At 39.7% G+C, this 16,174-nt stretch overlaps 1 pseudogene; it reads right to left on the bottom strand.

Moving 5' to 3' along the window:
* Positions 1-1,557: 1,557 nt before the first annotated feature.
* On the bottom strand, positions 1,558-4,899 carry LOC119522178 (annotated as a pseudogene).
* Between the last annotated feature and the right edge of the window lie 11,275 nt (positions 4,900-16,174).

Below are 16,174 nucleotides of genomic sequence, written 5' to 3'. Positions count from 1 at the left end.
GCACCACCTGCTGGGCAGGTGTCAATCCTCTAAGACACACCATCAGGGAAACCAGATACTGAATATTTCCTCCTTTTGAGACATGAGCCTTTTCTCATCTGGGAAAACCTGACTGGGATGGCCAAAGAGGTGAGATTCCTAGACAATAGGAAACTACAACCTACACTAAGGAAACAAAGTTATGGCCCAAAGGAACAAACTTACACTTCAACTGAGATGCAGGAATTTAAACAACCAATGCTAAATCAATTCAAAAAGTTTAGGGAAGATATGGCAAAAGAGATATAGGCTATAAAGGAAACACTGGGCGCACATAAGGCAGAAATCAAAAGTTCAAAAAACCAACTGGCAGAATCTATGGAAATGAAAGGCACAACACAAGAGATGAAAGACACAATGGAAACATAAAACCACATATATCAAGAGGTGGAAGAAACACTCAGGAACTGGAGAACAAGACACCTGAAGGCCTACACACAAAAGAACAGATAGAGAAAAGAATGGAGAAATATGAGCAATATCTTTGGGAATTGAATGACAAAATGAAATGCAGGAATGTATGTGTCATTGGTGTCCTGGAAGGAGAAGAGAAGGGAAAAGGGGCAGAAGCAATAATAGAGGAAATAATCAATGAAAATTTCCCATCTCTTACGAAAGACTTAAAATTACAGATCCAAGAAGCACAGCATACTCCACACAGAATAGATCTGAATAGGCCTATGCCAAGACACTTAATAATCAGATTATCAAACATCAAGACAAAGAGAGAATCCTGAAAACAGCAAGAGAAAACTGATCCATCACATACAAAGGAAGCTTAATAAGACTATGTGCAGATTTCTCAGCAGAAACCATGGAGTCAAGAAGGAGGTGGTGTGATATATTTAAGATACTGAAAGAGAAAAACTGCCAACCAAGAATCCTATATCCAGCAAAGCTGTCCTTCAAATATGAGGGAGAGCTCAAAATACTCTCTGATGAACAGACAATGAAAGAGTTTGTGAACAAGATACCTGCCCTAAGGAAATACTAAAGGGAACACTACAGACTGATAGGAAAAGACAGGAGTGAGAGGTTTGGAACACAATTTTGGGTGATGGTAGCACAGCAATGTAAGTACACTGAACAAAGATAACTATGTATATGGTTGAAAGAGGAAGGTTAGGAGCATGTGGGACACCAGAAGAAAAGAGGAAAGATAAAGACTGGGACTGTATAACTCAGTGAAACCTAGAGTGTTCAACAATTGTGATAAAATGTGGAAATATGTTTTTTTCACAAGGGAGAACAAAAGAATGTCAACCTTGCAAGGTGTTAAAAATAGGGCAGTATTGGGGGAACATATAACCATGTGAAATAGAGACTATAATTAACAGAATCATTGTATTATGCTTCCTTTAATGTAACAAAGGCAATATACCAAGGTAAATGCAGGTAAGAGGGGGGGAATAGGGGAGGGGTGTGAGACTCAGCATTGGTAGTGTTGTCTGACTCTTTATTCTACTTTTATCTAAGTTTATCTTTTCTTTTGCTGCTTCCTAGCTGTCATGCTTTTTTTTGCCTCTTTCTTTTTTTCTTTTGCCTCTCTACCTTCTTTGACTCTTCCTCCTGCTTTGTGGAAGAAATGTAGATGTCCTTATATAGATAGCAGTGAGGGTAGTGAACATAAATATGTGACTATACAGGGAACCATCGATCGTTTACTTAGGATGGAATGTATGGCATGTGAACAAAACCATCTTTAAAAAAATGGGTTGATGATGAAACCTTGAGGGCAATATACAGAGTGAAATAATCCAGACACATAAGGACAAATATTGCAGGGTCTCACTGATAGAAACTAATTATAATATGTAAACTCATAGACAAGAAAGGTAAGTTACCACGATATAGAACGAGGCTAAAGTATGGCGAGTGGCTGCTTAGTATGAGCAGAATGTTCAACTAGGATGAACTTAAATGTTTGGAAATGAACAGAGGTGATGGTAGCAAGATGTGAGAATAACTAACAGTGCTGAATGGTGCATGAATTTCATGGAAAGGGAAAGCTCAGAGTCATGTATGTCACCAGAAGGAAAGTTGGATGTCAAAAGATGGGAATGTATAAAACAGTAAAGCTTGTGGTGGGCAATGTCTGAGATTAACTGTACAGATATTAGAAATCTCTTTCATGAACCAGAACAAATGTATGACACTACAAGTAGAAGTTAATTATAGAGGGGCATATAGGGAAAAAATATATACCGATTGCAAACTATATACTACAGTTAGTAGTATTTCAATGTTCTTTCATAAACAGTGACAAATGTACTATACCAGTACTATGAGTCAACAATGGAAGGGGGTTGGTTAGGGATATGGGATGATTTGAGTTTCCTTTTCTTTTTTTTTTCTTCTTTGTCACTATTTCTTTTCTGGAGTAATGAAAATGCTCTAAAAAATGACAAAAATTAATTGTGGTGATGGATGCACAGATGTATGATGGTACTGGGGGCAACTAATGGTACACTTTGGGTCTTTGGATAATTGTATGGTATGTTAACAATCACAATAAAAAAAATAAAGTCTTTTAAAGCATGCTGAACAAATTTCATATGCTTCTTCATATACTGTTTCATATACTGCTCAATCACGGTGCTTGCAAGTGCTGTGGCTCAAAATGGAGTAGTGGCTTCATCTTCCATGCTTATTTATCTTTCATTTATTGTACATAACAACAATGGTTAAAGCTTTTCATGAAGAAAAATCCTCAGTAAGATATTAACCAGTGGTGTTCAGTCTTGTCCACATACATGTGATAAAGCATGGACTACATGAAGCTCCTTTTTCAGTACAGGCTCTTTAAATTCACTGTACTCTTCTTCTGGCATGATCTTTTCCATAGAATATCATGCTCAGACATGCAAAGATCCTGGTTCAATACCTTTTAATGGTACATGGGAGCTGAATATGGACCATTCATTTGTGGCATGACCTTTCTGTAACCATTTCAATGGGTAGCACATAAATAAAATACGGGAATTTTTGCTTTTCTTTGTTTTATTAATAAGAGTTATTTCAAAACTGTTGATGTCAAGAGAAAGATCACTAAAGACAAGCTCTTCTGACAATACAGGGTTTTGCCTTTCCTTTGCATGAGTTTTGCTACCTGAACACTGTATCTGTAGATGTTGCAATACGGATTGATAAAATGTTTTACTGGGGGTTTATGAGCTTCTTCAATACATAAAACAAGATTGCTGACCTGATGCAGGGGTTTATTTGATGTCCCTGGACTACTTTTCCATAAATTGCAAAAGGCCTGCAGACCTTTCATCCAGTCCTTTGCTTGTTCTGGAGTTTCTCCTGCAAAGTAAAAGACATAATGTTCTTCACTAAAGTGTGAACTACTGTCTGAAAAGTTTAGCCTGCCAAAAAGACTGTCATGAACAACATAAACAGAACATAAACTGAGATCTATTAATCCTTTTGGTTTTGTAGCTTGTTTTTCACTTTCAAAATAAATAAGTTGGTTTAGGCAACCCCTGTTATAAGTTTATTAATATTCCGTGCTGTTCTTATATTTATGTATAGTGTATGTATTGTAAATATACTCAGAGCTTTTTTCTTTTACTGTAAAATGGTGATTTTATTTTGCCCTATGATAATATAAAGGGAGACCCTCCTAATGAGTTTCTCTCAGAGGATGATTATACCAGTCTATTCTCAGAGATTTAACAAGTGTTATTGTTTTTAATAGTCTCTCAGACATAATCTGTTGGTGCATTGCTTTTCTGTACTCAACTTTCCTATGAATTAAGCTGTGAACCGAAATGGAGTTTAAACCTTTAACTGTATGCATTTGTATAATTATCTGAATGAAGGCATGAAGATTAAATAAAGCATTTTGTGTAGCAAAATAAATAAATAAGTTGGACATCACTGCATTCTAAGACAAAATACAATTTTTCCATCATTTTCCTTTGCCCCTTTTTTAAGAATATATCCTTTTTTAACAGTATTTTTATAAAAAGCATACTTTGTTTTATGACAAATTGTATTATAGATTTCCTTGCCATCCATTGTATCATTAAGTACTTGTTCTTGATCCTGCACTGGTTCAGGTTCCTTAAGATAATAACGTTCAACAATCTGTTCTTTTTGATAGTGATCTGTGATGTCTCCAATGTTCTTATAATATTGGCTTCCCAACATAAACTGATTTTGGGGTGTTGGACATATTTTAAAATAATCACTGAATATTTTCATTGGTCCAAAAATAAAGTGAATAGTCACCAGGAGTATTATTTGAAAGCCTCACAAGAAAACTGCAGACTTGGCCAACTATCATTAGTAAGTTACAAGCTTCTTGTTTGGAAATCTTCCCATGTTTGTGACCCACATCTTCTAATTCATTATGAACAATGAGCATATCTCTTTTTTTAAGAAACTTATCTCATCAGTGTCTGGTACTCTTGTATTAGGTAAGATGGCTCACACACACTGTCTTCTACTGGCTCTTGGGGGTACAACTGGATAAAGCAATTTTTCTCCTTTAAGCAAAACAAGAAACATGATTGTAATAACCTATTAGGTCTGACAGTGAAGAAAAATGTCTCCCATCAATGTAATAATCTCCACACATAGCAATAATCTTGAAATGGTTCACAATATTTGTCTGCCTAAGAAATGAAAATACAAAGGACCCTGGCCTCGTATTACCCTCTCTTATATAAGGTAACTGCCAGGCTTCCCTGCCTGCCTGAGGCATTCTTCTGCTATAGTTCTATCAAGTTTTCCATGATACCTTTGGTTAATTGGAGGAGTGGTCAGCGGGATGGCCACGTCTTCCTCCTCATCCACTGCTCTCAGGCCCAAAAGGGGAACTGAGAAAGGAGTGGCAGAGGGGGGAATCCGCATCCTGGACTGAGGGTCTCGGCAGGCAATGATGTGGTTCCTTAGATGAGAGCCATCTCCCCACCAGGTCCAGCAGCAGCAGCACCAGCCATGCCAGCAACAGCACCTCCCCCTGTCAGTCTGGCTCCCCCCAGTACTCCCGCAACAGAATGGACTCCTAGGAACCCTAACACCAAAGTGGAGCCCAGCCACTCTGGCCTCGACCAGGCCAGCATAGGGCACAGCTGCTACAGGCAAGGCTGCAGGTATCTCCACCTAACACACAGCCAGATAGACACTGGAGCCCGCTGTGCCACACCACCCCCTCCTCCTGCCCTGCTGGTCACCGGACCACACTCCTCACTCCAGGCTTCTGGCACTATCATGTTGAAGCTTGCTCTACTCTGTCCTTCCCTGCCTTCTCGGGAGCCCAGGCTCCAAGTCGCCCCACCCAGGCGTGTCACCTCTTCAGCTCCCCAGGCTTTGGAAACAACAACAAGAGGAGGGAGCCCGCTGACGCGGGTGACTGGGGCCACTGCAGCCTCTTCATCATCCACGGGTTTGGAAATGGGAGGGGTATGGAGAGGAGGGGAAGGGGGACGGGGTGTGGGGGAAAAGACTTCAAACTACTTGTTAAATGGTACTTTGAAAGTTTATCACTTTTCTGTATATGTTATATTTCACAATAAAAGTAAAAAAATAGGAAAAGATACTCAACCTTACTCCTAATAAAAGAAATGGACATAAAAAAAGGGTATATCTTGCTGCTCCTTGGGCCTTTGCATTACTATATATTTTTTAAAATCAGATGGTAATTGTCACAAAATACGTAAGTTGGGAATTTTATTTGGATTCATAGATCATTTTGGGTAGAATGACATCTTTACAATATTAAACATTTCCATTCAGAAACAAATGAGAAGGGACTCAAAATGTTATAATACCATAGTGTTAGCATTTTAAATGTGATCTTGAATCTGTAAGCAAGCTGTGTAACCTTGAAACTGTAAGCAAGCTGTGTATTTGTTTTAGTCTCGCAGAGGATCAATATGTAGAACATGAACCTAACCTAAGCATGAATAGACACCAATTAAGCTATACATTAATCACTATTGTTTGCATTCTCTCATCTTTTGCCCCAGACTTGGAGGCACCATGCACCATGTATTGTAGATGATGTGATCTAAAGGATGCAGTAAATAACTGAGATAAGGAACTAATGAAGTTCTCCAGACCCCTGTTATGTTTCTAAAGATGATTAACTTTCTTTGTCTCTAACAGGTATAAAAGCCATGTGAAAAAAATCACTACAGGGAGGCAGATTTCAGAATTTCACCCTGCCCTCCCACCGGCATAATATACCCTCTTTTCCTCCACAGCCTGTTCTGTGTGTCTGTGCATTAAGATGCACTAAGTGATGAACCCAGATTTGGGGGGGGGTGCTCATCTTCAATTTGGCATCCAACATGGGGCCTGATGGCTGAACAATGCCTTGTTGGGTGAATTCCTAGACACCCAAGGTAAGACATTCACAAATCCTGGCTTTGTGGCTGCCAGAGAAGTTTTTCTCTAGGAGAACTGGATGAGGTAGTTTCTTGCCCCAGGCATCATGAATCCCAACTGTGGCTGGCTGTAGAGGCAAACAGTCCTGGTGTGTGAGTGCAAGTGAATGTATGTGTGTACAGGCCCTATTTGGATGTTCAGTGAGACATTAATTCCTGCCAAAGCTGTAAGCTGAATAACACATTTGGAAACTTGTTTGGTTTGGAAAAGGGAGCAGCCACTGGCTAAAGGAAGTGTCACTGAAACTTGTTGCCTTGGCTTTGGTTTCAGTTTTTGGTTTTTTGTTTTGTCTTGTCTCAAAAAGCTGTCTAAAGAGTATGAACAAATGTGAAACAACATGAGCGAGAAATCTAAAGAAAATAAGAAGGATGATCCTTTAAATCTCATTCTTAAGCATTGTTAAAAATTTGGGTATGAGCCAAAGAAAAAGAAAACAAAGAAAAGCATGAAATATTTGTGTGAAGTAATTTGGCCTCGGTACAAATTGGAAGATGGCCAAAAGTGGCCAAGTCAAAGGATCAGTAGAGTATAATTCTATTTTGCAGCTAAGTTTATTTTGTAAGAGAATGAACAAATGGGATGAAATTCAGTAGGTGCAATGCTTTACGGCTCTAGCTCAGAATGAAAAGCTACAGAGAAAATGTTTTGAGCATCACATTTTACCCACCAGCTGAGCCCCTAGCCTCTTCTCAAGAGCTCCCGAGCTTTCAGCTCAAGAGGAGATAAAGGATGACCCCAGCCTCCAAGGTGAGAAAGTGCTGGCTGAGGTTTCTGAACTCTAGACTGATAAATTAGTGGCTGAGACTTCTGAGCCCCATGTTGGGTAATGCCAGGGGCTCCTGACCAGGGAATTAGCAAATAAGTCCCTAAACCCCAGGATAAGGACAATGCCATTAAGAACTTGGTACAAGTTCTTAAAATAGAAATAAAGAAATAGTACAGCAGTTGGGTAATATACAAGGTGATAATCAGGGTGATGAATATTAGAAGAAGCCTTTCTCTGATTCTAGTCCACCTGATGAAATTGTGGATGCTATTATCACCTCTAGAATTGAGATGGGGTTCCCTTTTCCTCTGTGCAAATGCCAGTGGCATCTGTACTCCCCTTCTTCTCCTGGAGTCTGCTGCTTTAGCACTCCCTCCTGTTCCTCCCCCTCTGCCTTCTTATAAGAGAAATGAAGACAAATCAGGATGCCTTTGAACTCCTCCAAAATGGCCTCCCCACTTCATACCTGGAGTGGTATAACCTCTACCTCTGGAGGGCAAAGTCAGGGACAGTTCCCTCTCTGAAAAGTGCCATCTGGAACAGATGACCAGGCTAACCTAAGGGATATATGTATGTGCATACTCCTTTTTCCACCTCAGATCAATACATCTGGAAAAGCCATGTTCCCAGATTTCAAGAGGATCCCAGGAAAATGAAAAATTTTGACTCAATTTTTGTAATGCATAATCCTAATTGGGCTGATATACAATCTACATTAAATGTTCTATGAACCTCAGAAAAAAAAAATAATTGTGATTGAAAAGGCTTTTAATCATGTTGACTCTTTAAGCAATAATAATCCAGGAAATCTAGTATGTGTCCCTGGAAATCTAGCCATTCCACAAGTAGACCCCCATTGGAACCTAAATGAACAAGCCAACAGAACATTATAAAGCTTGCACTATAATGGGCTTTCATAATTCAGTGCCTACACAAAATAACTTGAGTAAAATTCAAGAAGTTGTCCAATAGCCAGACAAAAACCCATCAGTACTCCTAGAAAGGCTATTCAAGGCTTACTGTAAGTTTACTGATATAAGACCAGAAGACACAATAAATCAGCACAATGTAAATCAGTCATTTATTTACCAGAGTCCCCCCGATATTCATCAAATATTGCAAAAGCTAGAAGGAGAATTGGGTAAATTAATATTTGAGCTTGTAGAAAATGCCTTTAAAGTTTTTCATAATCAGGAATCTGCCCACAAAAACAACAAAAGTGTTACCAGATCAAGGCAGTGGATTTTTTGCCCAATGTGCTCAAATGACCAATTCCTGAAACACCCGGGTTTCAAAGAGAGAAAGAGTTTTATTGCTAGGTGCAAAGGAGAAGAGCAGATGGCCTATCAACTTAAAATCTGTCTCCCTGAACTACAGTGATTTTAATAGTTTTATAGTATCAAAGACGGGCAGGTTTTAGGATAATGAACACAATGGCCCCAGACGAAGTAATGAGAGAGGATTTAATTGTTGATCATGTGCAAATTGATTACATGCTTAGTCACAGAATGTATGTAAGAAAATGGTGGCTTTAATATGATGATAGGCATGATTTTTAGTATTATAATGAGGTAAATGTAACTTTTAGTTTAAAGTCTAAGCTACTGTGCATGTCAGGCAGACCTATTTTAGTTAAATCCAGCTTTGGTTATCAAGATAACTTTGGACTTGGGGTGGGTTAGTTCTGGGCTGACCCAAGAGCCTTCATTAATAAGCATTAGAGGCTGTCTTTAGTATTCATAAGACTTTAAATGGTGTTCCAGTTTTCTAATGCTGCCATTTTGCAAAACACCAGAAATGGATTGGCTTTTATAAAGGGGGTTTATTTGGTTACAAAGTTACAGTCTTAAGGCCATAAGTGTTCAAAGTAAGGCATCAACAATAGGGTACCTTCACTGAAGGATGGCCATTGGCATCCAAGAAAACCTCTGTTGGCTCAGAAGGCACGTGGCTGGTGTGTGCTTGCTCCCAGGTTGCATTTCAAAACGGCATTCTCCAAAAGTTTCTCTTGGGGTGTTTTGTCCTCTCTTAGCTTCAGCTCCTCTTCAAGATGTCACTCTCAGTTGCTCTGAGGTCCCTCTGTTTGTGGGCTCTTTTTATAGGACTCCAGTGAACTAATCAAACCCACCCTGAATGGGCAGGGCCACATTTCCATGGAAACATTCAATCAAGAGGTCACACCCTAATCAGAGGTGTAACTCACAGTTGGGTAGATCACATCTCCATGGAAACACTCAATCAGAAGGTTCCAACCTAATCAACACTAAATGTTGGTTCTCACAAGATTGCATTAAAGAATATGGCTTTTTCAGAGGGGCATAATATATACAAACCAGCACAAATGGGTACAAGTGAAGGTTAGTCACAAGGTTTTTATAATCACAAGGGCACAAGGTAAGGGCTATACAATCATTATCAGAGATCAAAGCAGCTGGATTACAGTTCAGATTTCAGGTATTTCCCTTTGTCTACTCTAATATTACAGAAAGTAAAAAGGAATATCTATATAATGATTCAGTAATCATAATCAGCCCTTAAATGCTAACTTCTCAGTTACAAAGGCAGCATGTTACTTAATTGGCTAATCACCAAGGTAATCTTCTAGGAGCAATGCTTGGCAAGAATCTTGGCTATCCTCAGGCTCCAAGATAGGGAAAGAATGATGAAGATATATCACAAAGTTAATACCCCCAGGGGCCCTAAGAAGACCATTAAGCTCTGGACCATGTGCTTAAAGTAAGGGGGAAGGGCTTAGGAAGGGGTTTTTCCAGAGTCTCACCTGAAAGGAAGAGACTAGTACATCCTACCCAGCAGCCCAACTCCCACAGCTAGCAAGGGATGAAAATAGTGACCTGGAGTGTTGTGGCCCAGGGGCAACTTCTACTGGTTGGAAAATCATCCCATGCTGACCCTTTGGTCTCACTCCAAATAGATAAAAATTCATAAATTTCCTGGTGGATATGGGAGAAATTTAGTTTTAAATCAGAAATTTAATTGCACTTCAAAGAAATCCATCCCTGTTGTGCGTGTGACTGGAGTTGCTAATGACTGGTTCTTTCAACAGCTACTGCAATGCCAAATTGGAGGTCAACTGACTTACAAATTTCTTTATATGCTGAAGTGCTGCTCTCCTTGTTATGTGGCAAAATGAACTTACATGTTCCAGCAATCCAGGCCTGTGCTCTGCAAGCAGCGATCTTAGGCCTAACAGACAGCACCTAAAGATGTGGGATACCCAAAGACATCAAGCAACAAGTTCCTAATGAGTTATGAGCCATAGGGGGATCCCTAGGGTGAGCTAAAGATGTGCAAGAAATCATGATAAGATTGTGACCAGACATCATTCCTTCACTTTTAAATATCCACTTAGACTAGAAGACAGAAAAGGTATTTCACTGCAAATTGAAAGATTTTTAGAACTAAGTCTAATAAAACCCTGTCAGACTTTAACACCCCTATTTTACCAGTGCTAAAACCAGGGAATCAAGTTCACAGATTTGTCCAAGATTTAAGAGCTATAAATCAAATAGTGGAAGACATATATCTGATAGTACCTAATATTTATACTCTCTTCATCAATACTTCTGATGCATATACTTGGATTATGGTTTTAGAGTTAAAGGATGCCTTCTATTGCATCCCATTAGATAAAGAGTCATGCATTCCATTGATAAAGAATCTTGAAAACTTTTAGCATTCGAATGGGAGGAATCTGACACAGAAATAAAACAGTAGTATTGGACTGTGTTGCCTCAAGATTTAAAAAATTCCCTGACTTTTTGGAGAAGCCTTGTCCAGAGATCTTCAGGGAGTTAAGCTTCACAAGGGACTTTTTTTCTCTGATATATAGATGATATTTTTATGGCTAGTAAAACTCAAGAGACCTCAGACACTAATATCATAAAAATGCTGAACAGGCTAGCCAAGAAAGTATATAAAGTATCTGAGAAAAAGACTCAGATTACACAGAACCATGTCAAATGCCTAGGATTTGAGCTCTCTAAAGGACAAAGAGTTCTGCTGCCTAGTAGCAAAGAAGCTCCTAAAGCTGAGTGCAGGACAGAGTCACTGTGTACACAGGCTCAAGTTATGCTTTTGCCATTTTTCATGGGTGATTTGGAAAGAGCATGGTCTGTTAACTGCAGCCAACAAGGGCATAAAGAATGTATATCTAATTCCAGAAGTTTTAGATGCAGTATGCGTTCCAAGGAAGCAGCCATTGTCTATTTCAAAGTACATTAATCCACAGATAGTAAAGAGGCTATGGGAAATAGGTTGGCAGACAAGGCTGGCTTAGGATGGGAGAAAACTATGAAGACTATCATAAACTACTTGTTCCTGAGAAGCTAGTCAAAATTGTTGTAACCTATTTTCATCAAATAACTCATTATGGATGGGAAACTCTTCTAATGGATTAGTCAGTTCTTAGTAGAGCCCAACCTACATTGAAGTATACAAAATGTAACAAGTCAATATGTAACCTTTGCAAGAGTTTATCTCTGCCCCTGCCCCAAAGTTCCTCTAGTGATCAATGGAGTGCAGTATAGAGGCTTAGGTGGTGGAGAGGACAGGCAAATAGATTTTACAGTGATGCTAAAAGTCCCTGGAAACTTCAGGTATTTGCTAGTATTTGTGGACACTTTTACTAGATGGGTAGAAGCTTTACCTTGTGAATCTGAAAAGGCACAAAAAGTTGTAAAATGTTTACTGAAATAAATTATTCCTAGATTTGGACTTCCGCTTTCTATTCAAAGTGACAGTGGATCAGGTTTTGTGGCAAAGATTGTTAAAAATGTTTCTGGACTCTTAGACATCATCTGGCACCTACATTCTGTCTAGAGACAGTCTACAGGAAAGACAGAATGCCATTTGCTTTCCCATGTGCCTTCCCATGTAACAGAGGATCCCAGGATTCTATCAACCTTTCCTCAGAGAAGGTATCTACCTCTTGATACTTTAATGTGGACATTTTCATGGCTTTGGAACTGTAAATTTGCAACCTAATAAATCCCCATTGAAGCCATGTAATGGTATACTACATTCTGGCAGCTTTAGCAAACTGAAACAGATTTTGATACCAGAGAAGTGGGGTGCTGTGATTTGCAAATACCAAATATGCTGCAATGGCTTTATAAATGGGTAAGGGGAAGATTTTGGAAGAATTGTGATATTCTGGATAGGAGATGCCTAGACTGCTTTAAAGGAGACTGTTGGTGGAAATATCAACTCTAAAGATGCTTCTGATGAGGCCTTAGACATAAATGATGCATGTGCTATTGCAAAATGGAAGGAAGATGATCCTTGTTTTAAAGTGGCAGGGAATTTGGTAAAATTAAATCCTTGTGATGGATGAAAGGGAGAATTTGAAAGTGACAAGCTGGGATATATAGCTGAGGAAATTCCCCAATCAAATGTGGAAAGTGCGGCCAGGCTTCTTACAGCTTATAGTGAGATGAAAGAGGAAAGAGATAAGCTGAGAACTGAGGATTTAATCAAACATGGAACAAGTCAGCCATTTCAGTACAAACCAGGATTGGAAATGGAGCTATCCGAAAGCATTTTTGGGAAGTCCTATTGTCTGACAGGTGGGACACTGTATGTTGCATGCCAAACTGACAGTTTTTTGGGAGATTTTATGAATGGAACCAGTGCCAGTCAGACTAAAAGGGACAGAAAAGGGACAGATTGAAGGAAAAACTACTTCAAAGGCAGAACCATGGAAGGTAAGACACTTAGGGCCATGAGAGAAGACCCATCCATGCACATGGAGAGGGTGAGTTTGCCCTGGAGTTTGCAAAGGGTGGGCATTCCACCCCATTGTTCAGGAAGAGTGTTGCCACCTAAGGGCTCAGATGACTGGGGAATTGAGGGGAGCTTGGTGCTCCAATGTTCAGGAGCAGTGTTGCTGACCCAGGCCCTAGAGAGATGGATCACATTCCACAGGGGTTTGGGAGAGCCCAGCCACCTCCCCACTGTTCAGAGAGGGGTAAGCCTGTGCCCTGGAGATGGCAGAGAGTCCATGCACTGCTCCAATGCTTGATGAGGATGGGACCAAGAACAAGGTGTTCTCCCCAATGCATGGGGATGTTGGGGCCCTCATCCCAGTGTTTGTAGAGAGCAAGGCTACTGCATAAACCCTTGGAGAGTGTGGGACTTCCAGTATCTAAAGCACTATCTCAAGCACCAAGGGTAAAACATCATTCTGTATATGACTCTCAGACTTTGAAATCTAATGGAGCTTGCCCCACAGATTTTTGGAACTGTTTGGGACCTTTGAATCCTCTTTTCCTTCCAATTTCTCCCTATGAAATTGGGAACATCTACCCTGTAACTGTGCCTCATTTGTATATTGGAAGCAATTTCACAGGTCCACAGCTGATGGGAATTTTGCCTTAGGACAAACGATGCCTGTAATAAATTTTGATAAAAGTTTGAACTTATTTATTGTTTCTGAAATTATATAAGCTTTTGTGATATTGTGATGGAGTAAATGTATTTTGCATCTGGGAAGAACATGTATTTTTGGGGTCCAGAGCATGGAGTGTGCTGTTTTGAATCTGTTATGTAACCCATAAAGGCCATGTTGTCTTAATCCATCCCTGTGGAGGCAGACCTATTGTTGGGTAGAAACTTTTGATTAGGTTGTTCCATGAGATGTGACCCTGCCCATTCAATGTGGGTCTTAATCCCCTTGCTAGAGTCCTCTATGAGAGGATGAAAGGCAGAGATATTTTGAAGAGATTAGAGAGAAGCTAATAAAGAAAACACCCCAGGAGAAAGCCATTTTGGAACCAGAGCCCAGGAGAAGGACCAGCAGATATCACCATGTGCATTCCCATGTGACAGAGGAACTGTGGATGCCATTGGCCTTTCTTTAGGGAAGGTATCTACCTCTTGATGCCTTGATTTGGACATTTCCATGGCCTTAGAACCATAAATTTGCAACCAAAACACTAGATATTAGGGAAATGCAAATCAAAACCACAATGAGATATCATCTCACACCTACTAGAATGGCCATTTTCAAAAAGACAGGGAACTACAAGTGCTGGAGAGGATGTGGACAAATAAGTACACTTATTCACTGTTGGTGGGAATGAAGAATGGTTGCAGCCACTCTGGAAGGTAGTTTGGCACTTCCTCGGGAGGATAGGTATAGAATTGCTATATGATCCAGCAATCCCATTACTAGGCAAATATACAGAAGAACTGAAAGCAGGTACATGAACAGACATTTGCACACCAATATTTATAGCAGAATTATTCATGATTGCCAATAGATGGAAACAGCCAAAATGTCCAACAAATGATGAGTGGATAAACAAACTGTGGTATATACCTATTGTTCTGGTTTGCTAGTGCTGCCTTTTCACAAAACACCAGAAATGGACTGACTTTTATAAAGGGGGTTTATTTGGTTACACAGTACAGTCTTAAGGCCATAAGGTGTCCAAGGTAATGCATCAACAATTGGGTACCTTCACTACAGGATGGCCAATTGTGTCCAGAAAACCTCTGTTAGCTGAAAAGGCACGTGGCTGGCATCTGCTCTGGAGTTCTGGTTTCAAAATGGCTTTCTCCCAGGACATTCCTCTCTAGGCTGCAGTTCCTCAAAAATGTCACTCTTAGTTGCTGTTGGGGTGTTTTCCCTCTCTTAGCTTCTCTGGAGCAAAAGTCTGCTTTCAATGGCCAGTGGCCGTCTTCAAGCTGTCTCTCATCTGCAGCTCCTCTCTTGGCTCCTGTGCATTCTTCAAAGTGTCCCTTTTGGCTGTAGCAAGCTTGCTCCTTCTGTCTGAGCTTGTATAGTGCTCCAGTAAACTAATCAAGGCCCAGGCAGAATGGGTGGGGCCACATCTCCATGGAAAGTATCCAATGAAAGATCTCACCCACAGTTGAGTGATCACATCTCCACGGAAACATCCAAAGTCTCCCACCTAATCAACACCAATACATTTCCTGCCCACACAAGACTGCATCAAAGACAATGGCATTTTGAGGGACATAATATATCCAAACCAGCACACCTATGATGGAATATTATGCAATCATAAGATGGAATAAAGTCATGATGAGTGTAGAAACATGGAAGAACCTTGAGGACATTAAGGTGAGTGAATTAAGCTGGAAAGAACAGGACAAATGCTGTATGGTCTCACTAGTATGAACTAACTATAATGAGCAAACTCAGAGTTAAAGTTGAGAAAACAGGTTATCAGGAGAAAAAGGAGGATAGTGATTGGGCATTTGATGCTGGAGGGGTATAGATTGTTTAACAAAATTGATTGTAAAGATTCAAAAATGTATAGCACAATACTGTGTAATGGTAGTACAATATCGTAAGAATAGTGGACAAAGCTGAGTATGTGTATGGTTGAAAGAGAAAAGCTGGCAGCATGTTTGACACCAGAAGGAAAGACAGAGAATAAACACTGGGATTGTATGATTTAGCAAAACCTAGATTGGATGATGATGGTGATTAAATGTGTAAATATAAGAAAGTTTTTACACGAGGGAGAACAAATGGATGTCACCATTGCAAGGTGTTAGAAATGGGATGGTATGTGGAAAAAAACACAATAAATCCAAAGTAGGGTCTATAGTCAACAGTAACATTGTAATATTCTTTCATTAACTGTAAGAAAGGCAATATACCAAAGCTAAATGTCAATAAGAGGGGGATACAAGAGAGAGATATGGGATTTTTCTATTGTTTCTCCCTTTTTTCTTTCTTTTCTTTCTTTGTGGAAGAAATGGAAATGTTCACATACAGATTGTAGTGGTGAAGGCATAACTGTGTGATTACATGAGAAACCATTGATTATACACTTGGGATGGACTGTATGGTGTGTGAATGAAACTGTTTAAAAAATAAACAGAAAAATACAAGTGCTGGAGAAGATGTGGACAGAGAGATATACCTATTCACTGTAAGTAAGGAAATAGAATGGTGCAGACATTTTGGAGGGCAGT

This window comes from Choloepus didactylus, chromosome X, assembly GCF_015220235.1.
Source record: "Choloepus didactylus isolate mChoDid1 chromosome X, mChoDid1.pri, whole genome shotgun sequence".
NCBI lineage: Eukaryota > Metazoa > Chordata > Mammalia > Pilosa > Megalonychidae > Choloepus > Choloepus didactylus.
The sequence above is the reverse complement of the archived record's forward strand: the minus strand, read 5'-3'. Positions and strand labels throughout refer to the sequence as shown.